Raw genomic sequence first — 25,452 nt, 5'->3', positions numbered from 1 at the left:
TGATTTCTCCCGCCTTGGGTGAGGCGAGAAGGCGAGTGTCACACTCTTACTGACTAAAAACCACCCCGTTTCTTTTCCTGCTCTTCGAGCCACAGCCTCGGTAGCCCGTTAGGTAGTCCGCAGATCCAGGTTGGGCATCAGCCTTACTGGGCACAATCGGTGCTGTTCGGTGGCTGTTTAGGGCGCGCGGAACGCGACGCTCCTGTGTGTGGCTGTATGTGTGGTTCTGGTCGGCAAGGATTCTTAACATAACTGGCGAATTATGATTGTAAAATTCTCCAGGTGTACCTCTGCTTACCCTGTCTGGGATTAAAAGGCATATTGTTATAATAAAACCTATAAAACTTGGCAGTAGTTCAACTTTAGTATAGGAAAATATATCATAATATATCATATGAGTAATAAAACATATATCATAATATTACTATAGAAAGGATAAGATATTCCGATTTTAGAAGAACAGCCTTAAATCTTGTGGAATAAAATTTATATGCCATCCCGCATAAGTAATACTTATAAAATAGACGTTTGTGTTTGACACTAACATTGTATTTTTATTGAAATACGGTTTTAAAGTTGATATATTATCATAATATCACATTTTTTTGAGTAGGCGAAGGTGTTTTTACACATTACAACACGTACTTTTCGATAGTCATGTTATAGATACCATATAATAGTGGATAAGCCTATTGCCAAACATCAAGCACTATTTGGATCTGGTATCTGTGCTATAAGTGAACTATCTAGCGGGTTTACCGGGGCTCCTGCTCGAAAAGCAGGAGAAGGAACGGGGTGATTTATAGTTAGTAAGAGTCTGACACTCCCTCTCGCCAATGGATGATGATTTCCCCCCTTAAAAAAAACTGAGAATTTTCTAAAAACTCAAAAATACTTTTTTATAATCTGAGCTTGAAACTCCTTACGCTTTGTAAAATTCCTTTAATCACGTTTTATTAGTAGACAAAGGAAAATACGTCCATATTAATCCTTTAACAAAACAAATGATAACTCTAATAATAATAAACAATATTTAGATTTCAGGAACTCATTCCGTTCGGCAATTAGTACAAACTTTCAGCTAATTAGCTTTTAAGGGCTTTTAGTCAACATTTGGAGCTGAATTCAATTAATTGGACCAATTAGGGACAATCCTGATTAAATGGTTCGATACCTGAATTAATGGTCTCTTTATTGATGTGATGGGTTAATGGCGATGAAACGATGAAAATTCAACATTTATATCACACATTTTACAGAATGAGTTGTAGACAGAAGTAAACATTATTAGGCATTCTTGACGCCATACTATTTCTGAAAGATTAAAAAAATTGATATATACCTACATAATATTATTGTGCCTTTAGGCTTTAGTAAACTTCACCACCACAGATGGGGCCCAGTAGGGCTGATGCTTAATCCGGAGCTGCGGACTACCTAGCGGGTTTACCGGGGCTCCGGCTCAACAAGCAGGAGTAGGAACGGGGTGGTTTTTAGTCAGTAAGAGTCTGACACTCCCTCTCGCTTTGCCCTGGCGAGAGAAGTCATTGGATGATTTTCCCCCCTGAAAACAAAAGGCTTTAGTAAACTATCGTTTTCTTTTCTTCTCCTCTAATTATTTCTTCTAATTTATATCTTTGCGGGATTCAAGGCACTCATTCATGTCCCTCAGATGCGCCGGACGCCGCGTTCCGGTATTTTCATGGTTGTATCTACTGTAGATCCTAGCTTACAGGAGTTGCAGAGGCTTGGTAGGACGTGGCGAGGTTGTCCCATTAAAAAAATATCCCATTTTAAATTTTGTTCTAACTTGCAATAGAACCTTGTTCAACGCTTGTGATTATTGTACTAAGACAGTAAAATAAAAAGACTACCAAACAAACGAAATACAAATAACATTACTTCATCTCGTGTATTTAACAGGTAGACAATAACAAATAGAAAAAGCAATAATAGTATCCAAAACTTTTCTTTTTTTCCGAAACTTTTACGTTTGACATAAATCCAAACTACACGTAACGATTGTAGACCTTTATAGTCCATAAAATAGATTTTAGTTTAATAATCCGTCATGTTCGACAACTAGGCCTCGTTCAGTAGTAAAAGTCTCTTTGGGACCTTAAAATTCTGACTGTTGTTGGATGAGGAAGGCAGATATATTATTTTTTTGTATTTCTCCAAATATTTCTTGAAATTTTTTGTAATAAAATGGTTCATTATGCGTTAAATAAAAGTAAACTCTTGAGAGTTTTCATGCCACTTAACATATAGGCTCTTGTGTGGCTTGAAAATAATCTAGTAACAGTAGAACAGCAATAGATCTGTATTATCATTATGATTTGATTGACATTTTGTTTTTCTCACAATGCCCCCAATTCTAACATGCCCCTAATATTTTCCATTAATTAGTAATTCTACCACGCCTATATTTGATTGCTTTTGGGGTTCGAATTACCTCAAGTGGAGTCATGGCACGGGTGAGTCATCTATGGAATAATTTCTGATACATTTGTTCAGTGTTGGTTGACAAATGAACAAACTGCTTATTGATTGAGTAATTTGATTGGTAAGTGATTACTAATACTAATCGTCGAAGTAAATTGATATTTTGGTACTTGTGAACTTCAACTATCACCATAGTCTACTTCATTAGATTTTTTTAATCCAACATTATTATTAACTTACTTCTGCCAGCGGCTTCTGCCTACGTTTCTGTTGGATAAAAAGTATCCTATCACCAAAATCAGCTCATACCCTGCCTGTAAACCAAATTTCATCAAAATCTGTTCACTAGTTTCAGCGCGTTTGACGTACAAACATCCAAACAAACGATGTGTGATTTACTCAGTTTCGTTCTTAGTGTTTGGTTCTATAAGAACTACCAAAATAGGTTGTATTTTTTTCTCAAATAGTATTCTTAATTTATTTTGTAACGAAATACGAAAACATTCTTTCATTACTCACCTACACCAGCCTCTCAATTTAACTTTTAACATTTTCTTCTACATTTTGTATCGAGAGAAAGATCGTTCGACATTTTTATGTCGTACATAAAATACAGTACACCTACGTTCTTTCGAAGGTTCCCAAGGTGACAAGAAGCCATCAAATTATGTATCGACCTCTACACTATAGCAGTAAATATTCTACATTGCCAATTTTTTTCCCTCTGACTATTTTTTCTTTTTATATATACGGCGGAGTCCCATTTCTAAGGGTCGCATGTAAAAATGTTGTCTGAATACCGTTCGTGCTTAAAAGGACGAATCGGTCTATTTCAACAATTGTAGGGAATGTTGATAATAGGGTTGTCACAAGGGTAACGACGTTCTGGACGCGTAAACCCTGGCAAATAACAGTTTTGTGATGTTTTCGTGAATGCGTTTAGTGGAAAAGGTTTTAAGAGTTTTAGGTTAGGCAAACAGTACGAGTAGATAGAGCTGTCGTTAATGTGACTTGCGAAGACGAGGCTTTTAGTTCAATTTTGATATTTGGTTTGTCCTTTCTGAAAGTCAACCCTATTAATATACACGGTACTTTTTAAAATTTGACTAACAACATTATAATGGGATAAACATATTATGGTTTCTTCTTATGACATCATAGAAAGAATGCAATAAATTATTTCCTGATAGGGTGACTAATTTTTATTTTAATGTCCGTCTTGTAGATTATTTTAAAGTATTGGATACGTCTTTTTTATTTTCTTACGGAAACAAATACTTTTATCGATTTGAAATATCGCGTATAAATTGTATCTAGAGGAGACGTAAAGTAGAAATGACGTATTTGCTCCCACTCTTAAAGTTTGATTCGTTTTATCTAAGTATTGTTATCTTACATGAGAAAAAAACTAAATATATTTTTAGTTTTCATACCCCGTCATGCTCCATTATGAAATTCATTCCACTCGACAATATAGTGCTGCTGAGAACTATATACTGAGAATATCGTTCCTAATATAAAATCCAATGCTTCGTGTTTAGCACTGCCTTCCAACACCATTACACAAACGAGTCAGTATTTTAGGTTACTTTTATATATTTTCACATAAAACTTATGCTAAAATAAAACTGTGCGTTTACGATAAGGCTACGCGATAAAACGCATTAAAAATACGATTTTACAGTATTAAATATTTAATTTTACGATCTTTGTGGACACGAAGTACGTTTTAACTGACCACAGACGAACCAAAACTAGGAGTAAATATTTTGTTTTATGAATTTAGTTCAGTTTTATTTAAAGCGAGCTTGTTAAACCTAACATGGCCGACCGGCTTTCCAATTTTATATAGTTTGTTTCTCTTTTTTTTTATCTATTAAAACATTGCCGTTTTGCGCAAGGAAATTCTTTTAACATTTTGTTTTTGTGTTCAAACACAAACGTATACATCTGCTATAGAAACTTGTTTTTTATTTTCTGTATGTTTTTTCTTTTTTTTTGTTTTCAAATAGTTATGTAAAGGAAGATGTAGTATTTTTAACTATTGATTCGTTGTGTTATAGGTTTATCCCCGAAGAGGTGGGCAGAAGTGCACATCACGGCACGTAATGCTATTATATAGTGAACAGTGTACACCTCCTTTGACTACTTGTCTTGTAGGTCCCATGTAATAGGGGATCAGCATATTGCCATATAATGGACACAATTCCATACTTTGTACTACTACTAAGAAATTTTTTGAAAACTCGTAAAGAGCCCTGTAATATTTCTCTCGAACCACCACTGAGTCCACTCACTCGCCCAACGAGACGCTCAAATAATTTTCAGTTATAATTAACACAAAATCGTGGCTTCAGATAAATATGTATTATACTACTTGAATACTTGAATTATATTACTTAGAATTTTACTACCAAATTCTCAACCAAACATTAATCACACGACAGCATACTTCCAAACAAAGAAAGCTAAACTTAGTATAATCCACAAATTATTCAAATAATTGTCTCGCAGCACACAGTACCATGGTTAAACATTATACCCATAACATATTGTTTATTATGCAGTTGTCTGCGAGTTAGGCAGACGGCCAGACGCATTCGCTAATCTAACGATCCCAGCTTGCAAGCTTGCACGCTGTCCAATGCGTTGGTCCACGTCGAGACTGCATAACAGAAATTTTGCTGTATTTTAGATGCGGTAACTTTTTGTTGGTTGTTGTTGAAGTTTGAGAATATGTTTGGACTTTTTGACTTGACTTAGAAACGGTTTTGTGGAATAGTTTCTTGTTTGGGAATCTTTTTGAATGGGTTATTGTGTTGACGGGCCAGTAAGACTTAGTACGAGTTTGTTTTACGTTGAATGAAAATGAAGCGAGAGCGCGTTCGGTGTTCTGATTGGCCGGTGCGAAAAATCAACCAATCAGAGCTCCGAACGCAATCTAGTTTCGTACAGATTGAATACATAGCATAACTTTCTTTACCTACCCTTTGATAGACATGCATTCAGTGGAGATATCATGAAAATGCATAAACACTAATATATTTAAATGTCTTTAAATCTGAATTCTATTGTTTTTGCTACAATAATGTATTTTTTTTATAATGGACATAAAAACACAATGCATACTTATATCAAACGAAGGTTTCGGATCATCGTAAATATTTGAGTGCGCTCCTTGAAAAGTTACAGGCACGGATCATTACGCTGTAAAAGTTGTGTTCAAGAGATTGCTTTCAAATCGTCCGTTTTAAAATAAAATACTTTTAGTTATAAAGAATTCAATTAAAGTCAAGTGTGATATCTTTGCCTCCGGTATTTAATTAAAATTTTCTTTATTTCGACGGACAACACAAATCGAAAAAGACAGCTTATTTATCTGTGGTTCAATGGAAGTTTAAAATTAAAATGGCGACTCCAATGGTTTTCCAATGAGAGGGAGTAATAATTGTCTGTAGGCTGCGATGCAAATTGGATCGCAGCTCGGTGGGAGATTGTATATATTTGTCAGAATCAAGTTAATGATTTTTCTGCGATTGTGCCCGTAATTTTGTTGGGAACTCTGAAGATCTTTTATTTGCGGTTACGTTGATACTGGCGGCTTTTAAATATGAAATGTTAATGTCCATTTTAATACTGTATTTCCTACTTTAATATTACGTAATGCATAAGCCTGTTACATAAGAATATTACTGGGCTGTGGTGGTGGCTGGGCAACTGGTTGCCGTGCAACGTGTAACGATTTTGACTCCCGCACGGAGCAACTCTTTGTGTGATCCACAAATTGTTGTTCCGGGTCTAGGTGTCATGTGCATGCGAAATCGTATGTTTGTAGACCTCCTGTGATGTGGGTGCCCACATCACAGGAGAAAATATTCATGTGGAGCAACGTATTTTTTAAAACGGATAATATCTGAGATAACATTTCTGTGGTATTATACTCTCATTTCATTTATTAAAAATGGGTTTAATCTTCTTTTATACCAAGAAAACTACGGAGATCACAATTAAATCGAAATGTGCAACTGCACTACTAAACTAGAAAAAAGTAATTGGATTTATAGAGATCCTTTTGTCTTTCTCCGTATAGAATTTATCTCTCATCTTGGAGTCTTTGTTTTAACGCTTCAATAGACTCTGAAAAGACAAATGGCCTTCAGCGAGTATATGGCTTTATGTGCATGCTTTATATACAAACACGTGAACATAGTGACGTCATAACGTTAACGTTAACCCTGTGGTTTCAGGTTTAATGTTTGCGTTTCGTAATTAGGTTGCTAGGTTTTTGAGTTGTTATGGGTTTTTTATTATATAGTTGAGATTAGGAGTTGGTTTGATGTGGTTACTTTTTATTACTAGTTCATTTAAGGAAATCTTTTTTTGTGAAGTGGAAGGAACTATGAAGTGTAGTTCGCTCAATCTGAAATGAATTTTCTTTAAATGCAATAAGGTATATAATAAAAATCAATGATCAATGCTCTCCTGACGTCCGCACCAGAGTATGATTTCTTTGCATCGGGATGGAAGAATATATGTCGTGAATGTTTAGGATTTTGTGAGAAGATGGATTGCTGATGAATTAGTTTTAAGTACTTAATTAAAATTATTGATTTTTTTTTCTGTTGTCAATATATCATTTTGACTGTATAATGTATTGGCTTAAGCTGTGAAATTATGCATTTCTTTTACTACTAAATAAATAAATAGAGTTGGTTAAACAATCAACAAAATTAAAAGGAAATAAGATAAAAAACACAAGTTGACACTGTCCTTTTCTTAAGTAATCTTGCAAGCTGTCAAAAGGCATCAGCTCGCGATTTTTCAAAGTTAAACGTTATAATGGGAAAGCTTTGGTGTAATTTTAATTTGTTTTTTTTTTCGCAAACAGCTTTTGCAAATTGCGGCCTGACAAGACCGTTTAGGGAGTGATTATATTTCACGAAATGTTAAGGATTTTTTTTACGGAAATGGTTTTTTGAGTATTTGGATCGTCACGCCTTCTATACCCGAAGGGGTAGGCAGAGGTACACATTATGACAGTGTACAATGTACACCCATTTTTAACAATTTATGCTGTAAGTCCTATGTGCTTATTGCCATATACCGGGCACATTTACAGGCTTTGGGCTACTACTGAGAAATTTTCAAAAAAAGCCCAGCAATACTTTGCCTGGCTCAGGAATCGAACCCGAGACACCGGTAATCGCACTTACAACCACTCGGCCACCGAAGCTGTACTTAGAGATCTACCCACAAATACATCTTTGCATTACATTTTGCACGTTTTCAGTCATTAAAAATATTAACTTGATAAATATACATTGTAGTCGATACATGAAAATTAAATTAAAAAGTTAAATTCCATATTAAAACAATAACACATTCCGAGCTCCTCATATTTCACAAACTCCATATGACCTAAAAACTGTTATTGTTCTGGGAAAGCCGTCACGCACACACACACACACATGTACAACTATGTAATAGACTCAGCTGTGTACGCGATAAGGACAAAACTCAACAGATATAAAAATAAAAGGGTCATACAACCATTTGGAGCTCACCTCGGCGGGACAATACAAAGAGTAAGAATATCAAAGTCCTATTTTGTAAATGTAATTGTCATTATGTATTCATAAATGTAGGTCCTGGATAGCAATGGGCCTCTCGCCCACCTACCCCCCAATCCCCAACCCCTCGGGGGACTGGCTGGCTAGAATTTTGGAACATAAAATTTTCAAGGCAACGCTACGGACGTCCATGTAACTTTATTTCTGACATCTCTTTTGTATTTTGCAAAGGAATAAAAATGGCGTATAGTTCTCTATTGCCCGTTTAAGTAACGTGACGGGGAAATTCTTAAGGATTTTTTTTTTATATAGAGATTTCATGTATGTGTCGTAAACGTTACTCAATTTTGAGTTGAACTTAAATATCTTTCTATCTCTGTTTTTTATAAAGAACTAGCAAACCAGGCGAACTCCGTTTCGCCAGCAATGATTATCCCTGTTTTCCTGCTTTTCTCTTGAATTTTTCCTGAATTTTCTTTGCTATAAACCTCACGGAGCCCGAGACCTTTCCAACGAATGCAAAACCGTGGAAATCGGTTCGTGCGTTCTGGAGTTATAGCGTCAGGAAGGAAAACCCGACTTATTTTTATATTATAGATTTGTAGTGACAACACTATTCTTAAGCTTCTTAAAATTGTTTGAGTATTTGACTATTATCTTCGAAATATTACGTAGTTCTTTATATAGGTTGAAGGTTAAGTAGTGTCTAAAATTAATCACCCTTTCCGATAATATTTCATCTAAATAATTTGGGTTGGTTGTTTATTAGTCTGCGCTATAAATAGAACTCGCTTCGTAAAATACTTCACAGTAATTCTGAAAAGGCTAGGAATAATTGTCACAAAACAATACTTGATTAACTATTTCGAGGTTTCAATTAGGTTCTGACGTGTCTAGGCAATTGATTTTATTACCGCGCTGATAGTTAGTTATTTAACATTTTCTTTTCGTATTGGTACGAATACTAAAAACAATTATTTGGTACAAAAACAGGACTCATTACGCTATTAAAAAGTAGAAAAATTATATGGTGCCATATATATTTGGATAGAACGATTTAAATAAATATACGAAAGGTTTGCATCGAGTGAAAACGGTGACAGAAGGCACCCGAGGCGGACGTATGTCGACCAAATTGGTGACGTGTTAAAATGGGTCAAATTAAAAGTACCCACAACCGGCTAGCGAGCGTGAAGAGATTAATGAATGTGGAGGAAGCGAAAGAATAATGTTGAATTTGTGGCATTACCCTTCTGCTTCTCTACCAAAACTGACGTAAATGTATGTATTTAATTATAAAAAATGCTTAAATCAAACACAAAATGATTTGAACATAGAACAAAAACAGAAACAATTTCCAAACGATGTCAATTGCCCTCAAAATATTGAACAGTATCCTTAGTATGAGTTTACTTTCCGTTTAAAGTAAGTAATCGAAACGAGAGCGCATTCGGCGCTCTGATTGGCCGGCTCGAATAAACTAACCAATCAGAGCGCCGAACGCGCTGTCGTTTCGATTACTTTACGTAAAGCAAATTCATACTAAGGATACAGAAGACCCGAAAACTGTGATTAATATCCTTTAACGTCACTTCACAACCAATATTGGTTTCGTTAAAAACAAATGGACAGGTTTGTAATAGACAATCAAAGTTTAAAACGGGAGCGTTCTTTGCAACGTTTTGAAGTTTTAACTAGAAGAGTTTGGGCGACAACGGAACACCTCTCCGCTTCGTTTTACCTGACGCAGCATAAACTGATTATAGAAAACTCCTTCCAACTTTAGTTTAGTTTTGTAGATGACAGAGCAGAGAATAGACCGGTAAACGGTGCCGGTGTTGGCGCTTTGTGATCTTCAAAAGGGAATTTACTGAGGTATTTACTTTCTAGAGCATAATTTTGTTGGCGCGGCTGGCGCTGTGGTTGGCTGTCGCGCAACGTATAACGGGTTTTAATTCTCGCATGGAACAACTCTTTGTGTGATCCGCAAATTGTTGTTTCGGTTCTGGTGTCATGTGTAAGTGAAATTGTATATTTGTAAACGCATCCTCGATATAGGAGAAAATCGCAGTGTGGAGCAATGTTTAAATGACTATTATAAACATTATATAACCATGCTCAGTTACAAAAACGCAACTAAACCTTGAAATGTATCTAAACTATTATAGTATATTATCAATTTCCTTCAAAAACTTTGTTACTTCATGTATCGGTTTAATTTTATCATTCTGCTACTTATCTGACGCATAAATACATTTTTTACTTAGGTTTGTATGAAAAAAAAAATAGACTAATCAGAAGATTTGCGACCTAAACCCCAAGAGCATTTTGGAAACTTATTTTGTATTTGTTACGAAATTCTTGTGTCAGTTATCAGAAATGATAGGTATCTATAAAAAAAGGTGAAGTCCCGAGGGTGATTTGTCTAAACAAACAGATAGATAGACGGTAGATAAATAGAGTCCATGTACCTTCAGGGCTTTTGCAGACGAGGAGCTTTAGGTTATCTGTCGACGACAAAATTCTGTTAAGGATTATGAAAGGCATCCAGAGTTGCGGACTACCTAGCGAGTTTACCGGGGCTCCAGCTCAAAAAGCAGGAGTAGGAACGGGGTGGTTTTTAGTCAGTAAGAGTCTAATACTCCCTCTCGCCTCGCCCAAGGCGGGAGAAGTCATTGGAAGATTTTCGTCTACAAAAAAAGCGTATATCTATAGGCATCGTTGATTACTTACCATCTGATGATCTGTACGATCGTTTGCCACATCATTCCACGAAAAAAATAATACTCATTGAAGACCCTGACTTAACTGCATCAAGGCGTGAAATCTTGTCAATACGCGTGCATTTCACTCACAAAGAGGACTATAAATTACCTCTTGATGCAATTCAATCAAGTCCATCGAATAAAAGTCTCTCGTCTACACAACACTCAGATAAAACAGTCCAATCTCACTACAGATATAAACGGGAATACTATCAGTTATCATTTCAACTTACTGAATTATACAGAGAGTCTAGACGAGATTATAAACCAAGCTATTATGTATTCAAGGATATTTGAATCGTGTTTTAACCTGGATAAGGTTGAGTTTTCCAATTCCGAACTATTTAGTATAGACACATCATGAAATTTGAAGTTACGATAGGGGTTTGGCATAAGTTCTACGCTCCTTCTTCTGTCTTAGTGTCTGTACTATACGAGTATTATTATTCTTCTACACTAAGCAGAATTCACAAAGAATTTCCAACGAAACGCCACCTTATCTAACGACACAGAAATGTGTGTATTAAAAAGAATGTACGTAAAACTACAAGTATCATTCACGCTACCCCTAAAGGGGGTACGGTGCTCAGATAAAAGTGTGAAAGAGCCTTGTGTTCTAAGAAATTACATGCTTAAATGCGAAAGTTGAGAGCCGATAGTGTGGCCTGACCTTACTCCCACTTTTGCTTTGAGCAAAGTTCTCATGTGTGTTTATACTCTTCTTTTACGAGCCTCTGTATATTTCTTGAAGGTTTTCTAACCACCGTTTAAGGTTTAGCGATGTGCGAGTTTCTATTTTTAGTGTGTGGCTTTTTATGGACGCTGTTAGACGCTGGCTGTGTTAGGTACACTATTTAGAAGTTCATAGCAAAAGTTTTCATTGCATTGTGAGTTAAGCATATAATATATTGTAATATTTATTGTATGTATTATATGTTAAGTATCAATATAAGCTTGGTTTTACACCTACTGTTGTCTCTATGCCTCACCCTAAAGTTTACTGTTAGAGAATGCCAAATTGGCATTAAGTCCACCATTGTATAATGTACATAAAGTGTAAAATAAATAAATAAATAATCACATATATTTCGCTGTAAAATATACTTCTCTTAAATACACTATCAACTTAAAACATGCTTTACTTTTCAAGGTCAATGAACCTAATCGTCACTAATGATATACCTATTCTTCGTTATATACAACAAAAGCGAGACAATTTTACCAAACTAGACTAAAAGGACGGTTATGAGAAAATGTTTTCGTACAATTTTTGTTGGAAATATATAAAAAAAAACTTTCTATATTAGTTCCTAACATAAGTGCCTTGTGATAAGCCTCGAAATCTCGGGACGAAGTTTCACCTTTGTCCGAAATAACGTCGTTGTGCCCCAAAAAGGGCAGAACTCAAATGTTTCCGACTACTTATTGTTGTTTAAGTTATTTTTATCAGATGTTTGAGAAAATATTTTAGTTCAAGGGAAGGTTATATTCATGTAAAGTTTATTATACCTATATTTAGATAATTGTAGATATCTTAGTTTTATTTAGTCGTATGTAGTTACATTAGTAGAAGCTTAATTATTATGTTACATGTGTCGCGGAATGCTGCTCATGAATATGAGCCTGTAGCATGGCTTGAAACTAGCCGAGTTTCTCGTCAAACAGTTACGTGAGTAAGCCGATAACATTATAATGAATTTAGTATGTCTCACAAAAGTTATAATAAAAGTAGCTTTTACCTTTCCTATCTTACGGTCTGATACAGATTAATAGGCTCATGACATTAGATCACGATTCATTTACTCGGGCTATAACACAATAACTAATGTACTTATTATATATTAAACTAAAGCCATTCCAAAACAATAGTTTGTCATGTGAACACAAAAAACAAAATGTTGAAAAATAAAATAGATGGTTGGGCGACAAAGCATATATTATTCCTTGCTTTTTCGTTCAGTGTAATTGCAGTAAAAGGCTCTGGCTACGTCACCCGTGTAGCGAGCCACTATTTGTATGTTAATTCACTCCCCTACTGCTTTGTTTGGCTTAGAAAAATGGCATTATTATACAAGTATTTGTAAAAACTTCTCCTAAAATAAGTTCTTAGTGTTTTATAGTCTCTTTTTTTCAAGTTGGTACCGTATCGTAGTTCTTTTTTTGTTTTTCGTAACTAATTCTTGTGTTCTGTTTGTTAGTAGTAATCCATTTATGTAATGTTTTGTTTGGTTGTGTTTTATACTAGGTAATAAAGCTCATTACATTAGTTCTTTCCTGATCTTTTTATCCCTACACTACACTTAAACACAAAACAAAGATTTGTGGATCACACAAAGAGTTGCTCCGTGTGGGAATCGAACCCGCTACACGTTGTACGGCCGCTAGCTGTTGCCTAGCCATCGCACCAACCGCGCAGTTATGTTTTTTTTAAATAGTACCTAGAGATATTTTATATTAGAGAAATAGATTATGATTCATTATTTTTTTCTTTAAAATAGTACGTAGATATTTTATACTAGATGAATAATAATTCCAGGTCATAAATTTTCATTTATTTAAAGAAACCATTTTGATGTTACTTATTAGTTTCTTAGAAATTCCACAGTGTTGCCACTTTGTATTTATTTTCCTTTACAATTTTCGTAAAAGCCGATAAATTTCGTCTCGCTCGCATTTTTTTTCGTTTACGGTTTATTTTCAAGAGACTGAGATCTAGTTTTTACCGACTTCACAAAAAGGAGGAGGTACTATGTTCGGCTGTTTGTATGTTTTTTTTTTTTTTTTGTATGTTTGTTCATTGAATACTCCGTCAATTGTCGACGGATTTTCAAAATTCTTTTTTTGTTCGAAAGTAGATAGTTCTGAGGTGGTCCCATTGTCACCAAGTTAGGATCTGATGATGGGATCTTAGAGAAATCGAGGGAACTCCTCAAATATTATAGGGAACTATATAGTGATTTTGGTATATTCATCTAGAATTGAAGCATTTACAGTCAAAAAGTAACCTTTGAAGAGGTGGAACTGATGAAGAAGACCAGAAATGGCCAATGGAACTTCGTACTCACATAGAAATCACAATAACGTTAATTAAGTGACTGTGACAATACAAATAAATAAAGTAGTTATTGAGATAGAGAATTTTAACCGACTTTTTTAGTTGCAATACTGAGTATCGCAACTAAAAAGTGTGAAATAAAATACTTTTTACAAAAAAATAAACCGACTTCACTAAAAAAGTTAAAAATAACTTTAATTTCGGAAGTCGGTGTAGCAAACAAATAATACCGAGAAACACCGACTTCCGAAATTAAAGTTATTTTTAACTTTTTTAGTGAAGTCGGTTTTACGTCCAATTAAGCAGCCTCAGATTGAAAACTCTTTGTTTTATAGAGAAAGAAAAAAAACCGCAATTTATTTCTATACCACAGTTTAAAATGTTCTTGGTATCTAGTCCCATTTTATTTGTTTTAAAAGAAAACAATATCAAACCGTTAAACACTATACCTGTATGTACTTTATATTTATTTTTAGTACCTACATATATGTAGAAGAGTAAATCTCGATCGTAGTGTTGAAGTAAACTACTAAAACCAATTTATAACCCAGGTATATGACTATAAAATCCTTTCAATAGTCAAAAACACATACACACAAAACAAAAATCCTCCATTACCCATAATTTTTCCCGCAACCAAACAAACACCCATTAAAACATTTCAACCAAAACAAAACAGTACAACTGAACGCATTACCCGTCATTTCTCTTTACCCCAGTTAGGTAAACTTACCCTGCAATACGGCTAGACAAAGCAACGGAACCAGGCTTATGACGGCCATATAAATGCGAATTGTCGCGATTTAACTCCACCCTGTATAGCAGTGTGTTCGGAAATGACACAGCGGGTAAGCGAGGAATGTTTGTGCAAGCTGCTTTAGAATAGAATACACATACATACATAGTGATGTTATATGATATAACTCCTATTTGCGCGTTATGGGTGTGATGTATATTTAGATCTGATGTGATGTGATTGATGTATGTTACCAAGTCATAATAAATATTGCAATGTAAAGTGTCTGTAGAAACTGATCCGGAGCTGCGGACTATTTAGCGGGTTTACCGGGGCTCCGGCTCGAAAAGCAGGAGTAGGAACGGGATAGTTTTTTAGTCAGTAAGAGCCTGACACTCCCTTTCGCCTTCTCCTTAAAAAAAGTGTCTGTAGAAAAGGAATGTCGTGTTAATGTTAGTGTTTAGTGTGGATAACTACATAACAATCAGATTCTGACCAGATCGTAATTCAACGCACATTCATATAGTAATATTCTTACTAATGGCGTAAACCAACAGTCTACCACCGGTTTACCCAACCTTGAAATTGACCTCACTAGACAGCCATTAATGACCACTACACTACTAAGTAGTCAAATCACTGAATATTTAATTCGAATGACTGATAATGTTTAACGCGTATATAGCGCCCGTAAAGCCGAATACATAATGAAAACAATTAATTATGTACTATCCAATTAGGATTAGTCTTTGCTAAAATGAAAATGTATGTTTAAGTTGCAATTATATCAATCGTTCTATTGTTTTAACATTAACATTTTGATTGATCATTTGGTATTAATTTTATTTAGTGTGATGTTTGAATTGGTGAATGATTTAATTTGTTTTTGGTTTTCGATTATGTGAAAATAGTTTTATTTGAGATAGGTGGGTATTTAACGAGTGCCGAATATGGGTGCTTTTCCACCAGTGATGTACTATGTTACGCCGCTGTGGATGCGTTTGGCTTCCACCAGTGATATTCATTGGTACATATAGCTATTAGCTTAACAATGGTGCAAACGGACTCAGCTAAGACATATATATGGAAAGATATGTGCTATAGATATGTGTGCTATGGATGCGTGCTATGGATGTGTGCTATGGGTGGCTTTCCTACTGTCGATACATCGCATACTCGAGCTGCGCATCGTCATAGTACTATATAGCTCAGTATCAATAATCATGGATGGGGCAAAGGGTTATTGACGTTTTTCAGTTTTAGATAATTTCTTATTCCTAATTAAATGAGCGACACTGAACGCGCTTTCGTTTCGATTACTTTTAACATAAAACAAACTGGTTAATAATAGGTTCTATTATTAGCCCAGCACTACCCCTTTGAGGATTAAACGTTATTACTAGCAAGGACAACTAGACAGACACAAACAAAAATACAAGCAGGAAAAAAATTGAACACCACGCAATTCCCTGATAATAATATTGATACAAAAATGAGGATTTAAGGAAAATGTGTACGACATACGATAACGGGCTCGTTGTACCACAAAAAGCTACGAAGGCCACGGGCTATTTTTCATGGGAATAAAAAACATGAGCCATTTATTGATAGTTTTTCTGTAACAATTTTGTATCTATACTCATTGCTTTGTGTGTTGATATTTTTTTCTTATTACAAGTTTATGACAACATTGGCTTAAGTACTGCTTATTACTTGAGGCTTGTAAGATTGTTGGTGAAAAGTGAATGTTATATTAAAAATAGGCACTTTTGATTACTCCTTCGCGAATTATAGGGCGTTACGTTATGTTACGTGTTGACTGTTGCCGGTACGGGCAAAGTATTATTGGGCTATTTTTCGAAAACTTTACAGAATCCATACCTATATACTGAGTATTATTCCAGACTCCGTTGACTGACTATTGCCATCAGTAGGCTCACTCCTTATTAGATAAGACCTATACATACAGATGGTAAAAAATTGGGTGTATTAATTGTACAGTGGCAACACGGGGATAAATAGGCGTAATATTGATCAATGTGTTTATGTAATAACGTTACGTACAAATGTTAGCGTCGATACGAAAATTAGAAAATCTAGTACAGGTTCTTCAATACATTAAAGTAATACAATAATACAGATTAATATCTTCCTATTCATTTACAGTTAATATACTCGTATAACAATAACACACACATAATCCAATAATACAAACTAGATTTCAGGCCCGATAATTTGAATAGGAATTTGAATAGGTAGAGACTTGTATCATAATTCCGTGGCCGAAATATGTTCGCAGATAGCCGATGTAGTTGGACGGCAGATGATGAATTCAGTGGCGCATTGAATCATAGTCCCAACTCGACAGTAGGTCAAGATTAGATAGCTGTGAGAAATGGTTGGTGAATGCACATTGTTCCACATATATCTACATTTTAGGTGTATTTTAGTGTGATACTATTTATAATACGTAGCTAAAATGGTTTGGTCGTTATTCTCTACAACTGTCGGGTAGGTATTCTAGCTTCATTTATATTTTAGAATAAAGATAAAACTTGAAAATACTGATGACTGTTGATGAAGCGAAAGAGGTGTGTATGAATCGTAGCAATTGGCGTTCCATTGTCTCTTCCTACCCCCATGGGAGACAGGCGTGAGGTTATGTATGTATGTATAAAACTGTAGTAATTGATGGCCCAACAGTAAACTTAGTACGAAACGAGACTGCGTTCAGCGCTCCGATTGACCGGCTCGAATAAATCAACCAATCAAAGCGCCAAACGCACTCTCGTTTCGATTACTTTAAACACAAAACAAACTCATACTGAAGGTACAGATAAACATATTTTTACTTACATTAGTTACTTATTTGGTAATCGAATCAAATTAAATATTTGACTCCAACGTAACAGAGTCACCCGGAGCTGCAGGCTAGCAGTTTACCGATCCGGGCTCCGGCTCGAAAAGCAGGACTAGGAACGGGGTGGTTTTAGTCCGTAACTGACACTCCCTCTCGTCTCCCCTAAGGCGGGAGAAGTCTTTAGAACAAAAAAAAAAAACTTAACAGAGTTAATCTAAAAAAAAAGTAATTTAAAAAACTAAAAAACCCGACTGCGTTTCTTTATAATATTAAAATGAAAAAACCCTAAAACAAGAAAGTACCTAATCGTAAAATTTAAGCAGTCGGGACCCATTCTAAATATAAAGACTTTGTGAGGGCACATACGGCTTGCTTTCTAGAATGGGTCCCGACTGCTTAAATTTTACGATTAGGTACTTTCTTGTTTTAGGGTTTTTTCATTTTAATATTATAAAGAAACGCAGTCGGGTTTTTTAGTTTTTTAAATTACTTTTTTTATTTATTTATTTTTAGTTTTATTATTTTTTCATTTTGATATATCTAGTGTCACTCTGACAGTAAATACGAATCAAACGACCCCTATAAAGCGGAAATCCATCGAGTCGTTCAGGCTAGAGAGTGAGCAATATTCGAATTTGGCGCCAAAAATCCGCCATTTTGTTTTTTTATTATTTTTATATATCCAGTGTCACTCTCACAGTAAATACGAATCTAACGACACCTCTCAAGTCAAAATCCGTCAAGCCGTTTAGGCTAGAGAGTGAGAAATATTCGAATTTGGCGCCAAAAATCCGCCATTTTGTTTTTTTTAATTTTGATATATCCAGTGTCACTCTCACAGTAAATACGAATCTAACGACACCTCTCAAGTCAAAATCCATCAAGCCGTTTAGGCTGCAGAGCGTGCCAAACAATTATACATACATACATACATACATACATACATACATACATACATACATACATACATACATACATACATACATACACTCGAAAAACATAACCCTCCTTCTGGCGCAGTCGGGTAAAAAAGATGCATTATTTCATTTAAAAATAACGAAATACTGCGATAACTTTTTCTATTATAGATCCGAAAAAGAATTCTAGTCAGAAAGCTTAGCTCTCTGGTGGCTTTCAATCAGTATGTCACTAATAGCTTACATAATTGACAACTGACATAAACCACGAGATAGGCTTATATTTTAGTGAATAAACCCAGAGGCATTGTTTCTCAACTATCCATTGTATAGAACCATTTCATTTATTTAAGATATAATGGAATGCTTTGCATGACATGTACAAGGAGCTAATTAAGTGAAAATGATGAATCATATCATCGATTGTAAATATATTTAACCTTACCCATGTATTAAATTGTAAAAATACGTATACCGGCACAAAAAATATAGTATTTATCAATGTGTGCGTAATAGACGTTTGTCTATTACGTTTGTTTTTATGCACATTACTATAAAATTACCCACACATGTATAGGTATTGTGTAGCGATAGTTGTGTTGGGTGTATACCGATTAATGTTGCTCCGTGTACGTGTGGACACACATACACACAAACGTTGGCTATAACAGGAGTGTACGTTAGGACGATGTGACAATCCATTTTGAAGCGAAACCGGACTACTGTCCTTTGTGAACTGTGGCATTATTCATACCAATTTCTGTGCGGAGGCGCCCGCTAACACTAGACAAGGCTATATTATACTGCTTACTATACAAGACTTTATTGGCTGCCAACTCGGATGCAACAGTGAAACTGTGAATTTTCACATGTTCCACCGGTTTATAGGGATTAACTTTTGTTAGCAAAAACTTTATTATTCCGCTTTGTAGCGTAAGATTTTCCGTTCATTATCTTCTTATGTAAACATTTTGTCGTCAGGGAATTAGTTGAAACGGTTTCGACTTTGTTCTGGTGTACCTACCTTTTTGCTTGCTTGCTTTTCATGGAAATGTTTTCTGTATTTTTGCTACAGTAAGTTTCGTGGATGGTGGGCGGGAGTAGAATTAATAGCTGCTTATTTTCTAATGGGTTTGTAATTGCGCACTGTGCGATTAAGGAATACAGGGCAGATTTATGTAGCGCGGTTAGCATTGATGATAAGATTTGGATTCTTTAACGATATTTTTATTCCTTTAAATAATTTTCTATGTATTCGCTTTATTTATTTATATAGGTGACATTATTATTTTACTTGTCTTCTAATAATATCTTCTGATTTATTTCGTTGCGGGATCCAAGACAGTCATTTATGTCCCTAGGACGCGGATTTCAGTGTTTCGATGTTTCATGGTTGTATCTACTGTAGATCCTGGCTTACAGGAGTTGCAGCGGTATAGGAGACGGTGGCGGGCTTGTCCAATAAAAAAAATACGTGACAATATCACAATTGAGCAGTTAAAACTACAAGTCACCTTTAATGTCTGTTATTCCATTTTTGAACTTGCAAAATGGCTGACATCCATAAAAAAAGAATGTTCTTTTTTCACATTCAAAATTCGAACAGCGTTTTATTCGTAATGCTGCTGAATAGTCGTATTTACCTAATAAAGAGGATCAATATAATTGTCTATTTGCTTTTATTATTAAATACTTTTTGTAGTCAGCCTAGTTTTGCCAATATTGCGTGACTAGGCCCAATTGGATGAACGTTAATTTATTGAAATCGGTCAAGCAAGTTAAGCGGGCAGTTATATCTAAGTGGATATTTACATAATTGTCTCATGTTTACTGTCTTTAAGCTAGGACTGAGGTATATAATATATCCTATGCCTCCGACATTTTTTTATTAAGAAAGTTTCGTATATTTTTTTTAGAATATCAGTAGATAAATTCACAATAGGTATTCTAGCTTCATTTACATTGAAAACAGTCTGCGACGTCTGACCGTCCGAACGGCCCTGAAGCGGTCATTTGCATCGTATCCCAATTAGTTTTTACAAGTCCCCTAATTTCGTTTCAGAGACAAATGGCTGACTCCCTTTTTTGATGATGGATAATGTTAGGCATTTTGTTTCGGGGGCAAAACTTCATTATTGAGGCTATGGAAAATAAATGAGTTAGTCCATTCTGTAATAAATGGTTCTCTCTGAGGTATAATTTTTATATTACCGAATGGAAACTTCGAATAACAAAGAAACTAACATAACTACTAATCTTATTAGAAGGAACTTAAAATAAGTTCTTTTGCGTCACACGGCAGGGTCAAAAGCCTGAAGCAAGTACTTTCCATATTTGTAAATATATAAGTAGGATAGTGAGAACGATATATCTACACAGGGCAGCCAATACCGCAATGGGCAACCGTTATGGTTAATGCTCAAATTTCAAAACTTCTCCATATGAGAAGAAGCCTTTCGTCTTAGTCAGCAGTGGTCAATTATAGGATGTTGATGATGTTAATATCAGTATAGAAGAATATAAGTATAAGTAGGTGTATAGGTAGTAAAAGCTATTTATTACTCATCTTAACTTTTCTCCATCATCCAGTCTTACTATCTTACTTAATCAGAGTAGAAGTAAAAAAAAGCAATCCAATAATAAACTCAGTTAATTCACAAATGTGATAACATTTTCAACTAACGAACCATTTTTAAAGTATCACGATGAAAAAGTCACGAGTCTCTTAAAAACATGTTCGAGATTAAAATGTAAGTAAAATTGTAACATAAATTAAACTTAGAGCCTGCGGCTTAAGGATCAAAGTGCTTTACTAGTTGGAAGGAATCTAGAATCTTCGACGTTAGTTCTTATAGAAATAAATGCCATGTTACTTGAAGTCCGGGCTTAAGAATAATCCAGTGGAAAGTTCTAGAATTTATTACTCTAGTCTGAGACGTCTTGTAATTTTCACACAGGTCTCGGTTTGCCAATTATAACTAGGTACAATGTTCTTTAAGAAAAGTATTTTTTTTCTACCAGATAAGTTGGACAATCGATTTGGAAGTGAGAATAAGATTTGTAAGGACTTCTTGGGGCACACGAAAGATGTTTTATTGTAAAAGTTAGATAACTATTTTAGATAGCTCGAAAGGTTTCTTTGTTACGGTACGATTATATCTCGCAAGTTCTTTAGCATAGAGATAGTTTTTCATAAATTCGTTGCTTACTTACTGGCGAGCGGACAAAAATAGAATGAATGTTTTTGGCTAGTATTTTTGCCTAGCTTTTTGGTATTTATACACGTGTCACTGAATATTAAGTTAAAGGACATATTTATATATTTTTTTCTTTTATTAAGACTACGATACAAAATACGACTTCGGTAAAGTATGCTCTAAAAATAAATACCACCACCATGTAGTTTAGTGACAGACATCTTACAAAAAATTTGATAACTTCCATTGTAACAAACACTATCTAAATTAATTATTATGTTATCGGCGAGCAGTAGCGTAACGCGACAATCGCCGCGTCGTGTGTTGAATGCCTCTCATAAATATGAGCCCATAGTATGGCTTGAAACTAGTCGAGTGCCTCGTCAAACAGTTACCTAAGTAAGCCAATATCATAATAATTAATTTAGTATGTCTCACGAAAGTTATAATAAAACACCACCTACATGACATCTACAGTACACAAAGCAATCGAATAACTCATTACCAACAAAAACGACAAATTGGATAACGGTAAAATATAATTCATCAATGAATATAGTGTGTTCTGGGTGACGTCACTCCAATTAAAGTGTGCTGCGATAAGACGAGGGGTAAGCAACCATCCGGACGCTTGACTTTCTTAATTAAGAGCCCGATCTCCAGCCACGATAGGGGATGGTCATGCGATCTGTTGGTTATAAATGCGCTGTTTTGTGTGAATGATTTTTGTGTTCTTTTCTTTTGTTTATTTGTTTTTTTTTGTGATGTTAGTGAGTGTTTGGGTTAGTTGTTGGTACTTTCACTGTAGGGTAAGGAATGTATAATGACTTAAGTGGTTTAGAAGTTCTTTATAATAAAATGGAATATCCCTGTTTTTACAAAAATGGGATTCATAAGCTGTGGAAAAATATTTTTTTCTATGTTAAGTTTAATAATTTAAATTATATGAAAACAATGGGAAAACATCATGTATTTAGTCAACTTTTTATAATTTTATCGCATCGACTCTATCAGGTTATTGAACAAAACTCCAAAGGCATTTAAAATTCAATTAGATTGATATCACCTTTTCGAATAAAAACGATAATGAATTTGCCATCGTGATCTTGGAATAAAATTTTCATAGCGTTATCAAATGAGCTTTCGGTAACGTGACATCTTGTTAGGGGCAAGTTTGACGGAGCCCTCTCTAGCTTCGAACTCTCTCGAACTTTCTGGAAGGGCACACACTTATGTTATTTAGGTTAATACTTTATGGTGGAAATGTACCGACTTTTATATTCTACGACATAATAACGTCACTTTATGTTTGCACGTAGCTAGCTCGTAGGTATATGGTACACTTGTTAATATTAGGTAAACATGGAATATATTTTTGCATTAATTCTTCTACAATTTGAACTGTCTAGTTTTGAAAGAAAAATAAGTTTAGATACATAATTTCACATTTACATACAAACTTTATTTAGACTAAAACAAAAACGTTAAATTCATCAACTCACATCTGACCCTTTGTACGAGTTTGCTTTACGTCGAACGAAGACGAAACGAGAGCGCGTTCGGCGTTTTGATTGGCTAGCTCGAATGAACTAACTAATCAGAGCGCCGAACGCGCTCTCGTAACGTAAAATAATCTCATACTAAGCGAACCGGAGCTGCGGACTACCTTGCGGGTATACTGGGGCTCCAGCTCGAAAAGCAGGAGTAGGAACGGGGTGGTTTTTAGTCAGTAAGAATCTGACTCTCCTTCTCGCCTTGCCCAAAGCGGGAGAAGTCATTGGATGATTCTCCCCTTCAAAACAAAGGGTACTGCTTCTTTATTAACTCACATAGCGATTGAGTTATAACGTGAAATGTGTTAAATGTCCTTAACACCCTTATAACAAGTAACACCATGTGAAGGACGCAGTAAACAAACTTGGCCATTTTGTCTACCTTTTTGAAGGTTCTTATTGAAAAACTTCGGAACGTACGTAAGTGTACCAGTTTCTAGGTCAACTCTAAGTTTGGTAATGACAAACTTCGATTGACGTTAGTTGAAAATTCGACTCTTTTAGTGTGAAAAATCGTTTGTTGTGTGGCTAGTGACTAGTGTAGGTTTTGTATTTGTTCTGTTTATAAGAACTTTCTTAGAGGTGACCTTGTGAGTCCATTGATAAAGTTATGTAAAGTATAGATTTATTTTTACAACACATTGCCTATGAATCTTTGAACAGTCTACGTAATTGGGTTATTTAACCATGATTATGATTTGTTTAATGTCTGTACGTTACCAACGACTAGTAGAAATAAAATAAAAATCTATGTTGTATTCGGATATAAATTTTCTCTATATTTTTTAGAAGAAATTAATTTATTGATTACTACTAAGGCATATCAATAGAATAAACACCATCATTAATAAAAAAACAAGATGAGGACATAAGATCATTTATGCTTATGTTAATTACAGACAAGCACCACATTCACAATATTAACACAGTTAGAATATAAATACAATGCAATTAACAATATTTTGTACTTAGGTCTAGTAGGAATCATATTGAACCTCTTTTTACTATGTAGTAGTAGACTATAAAAAGGTATATTGAATCGACTTCGGTGTACCATTTAGCACTGCCGCTAAGGACAAAGTTCAGAGACAGTTTTAATTGCTTTCGACTTATCTGATTGGTCGACATTGTTCGACCGATATCTTTTAGTGTGTCCTTATCTTTATTTCGTTCCAAATTTAAATATTAATTCGTTACATTTTCTATGTTGTGTTCTTTTGTTTGAAAATTAGAATACAGTTATAATTGTTTTGTTTTAAAATATTTTTTTTTTCGACATTGATACGTGTTTTTGCTCTGTTAAGGTCGTTTATTCCTTGTTAAGAAGAATATTGTCAAGTTTATATTTTTTTTATAAAACTTTAGTTTATAATAAATCTTATCGATACTTTAGTCCCAATAAGATTTCCACATGATTAGACTATTTATATCGTTTCAATTTAAAATATTCATTGAGGTAGAAAATATTGGAAATATTCAATTGATGATATATTTCACAATGCTAGTACATAAATGTTAAAGGACTTAAATATAGAACATTTTTCGATGAACATTTTAAATTATGTTATCTGTGAGTGGGTGTCTCATATTCTCATTTTAATATTGAAGTGTAGAGAATTCTGGATTTTGGCTACGACGTAGCAGAGTGTGCTACGCCGTAGACACGTAGTACGCTTTACGCACTTAATGTCATTGTAGTGTACCTAGTGTAGTGTATGAAATTTTGTTTTAGAAATAGTGAATAATCTGTATAGTTGTGTAGTGCTACTATATTATAGCTCACTGATATCAAGTACTTAAGAAAAAACTTACTACGAAAAAAGGACAGTTTGATGATTATATCATGTTCAATCTAGAGTTATTTATCACAGTCGTACAAAACCACAACATTGAGTGCTATGTAAATGAGAATGTATACTAAAAATCTCGCAGTAAAATTACGAAACAAGACAAGAGACATCACTCATCCATTTGTAAGTGTAACTCCAGTACGAAATGTTCGCAATATTTTACGTTAGGTACAGAACTTTTATACGTCGCATAAACGTGCAGACGAGGACTCACATCAAGCTATATTTTCCAGTTTTACCTGACCTCGCGTTGCGTTGACTTTGCATACAGTTAGGGATGAAGTTATACTGGTGTTGTGTAGTATGATGTGCTGTTTGTACAATGAAAGAAAAAACGCGAGGAAAAGAGAGTAAAGTAGAAAAATATGCTTTTAGAGTGCTAACGTTCACCATGGAAGGTAGAGGGAGTCTCTGAGGCCCCGTTTAATAAAGATTGGTAACTTGTTTTTATGATTTCCTTTTACGTACGTCGTTTAGACGCATTAGACGACCCTCTAGATGCTG

At 34.8% G+C, this 25,452-nt stretch overlaps 1 protein-coding gene and 1 long non-coding RNA gene across 6 annotated transcripts in view; one reads left to right on the top strand and one right to left on the bottom strand.

Moving 5' to 3' along the window:
* LOC126912511 (inactive rhomboid protein 1) overlaps window positions 1-25,452 on the top strand; it is a 190,451-nt gene that overhangs the window by 79,561 nt on the left and 85,438 nt on the right. The window lies entirely within an intron of this gene.
* LOC126912524 (uncharacterized) lies at window positions 18,087-18,459 on the bottom strand. The gene is made up of 2 exons (XR_007707243.1): window positions 18,294-18,459; window positions 18,087-18,152 (listed from the first exon to the last, which is right to left on the bottom strand). It is a non-coding gene; the product is annotated as an uncharacterized LOC126912524 (long non-coding RNA).

This window comes from Spodoptera frugiperda, chromosome 26, assembly GCF_023101765.2.
Source record: "Spodoptera frugiperda isolate SF20-4 chromosome 26, AGI-APGP_CSIRO_Sfru_2.0, whole genome shotgun sequence".
NCBI lineage: Eukaryota > Metazoa > Arthropoda > Insecta > Lepidoptera > Noctuidae > Spodoptera > Spodoptera frugiperda.
The sequence above is the reverse complement of the archived record's forward strand: the minus strand, read 5'-3'. Positions and strand labels throughout refer to the sequence as shown.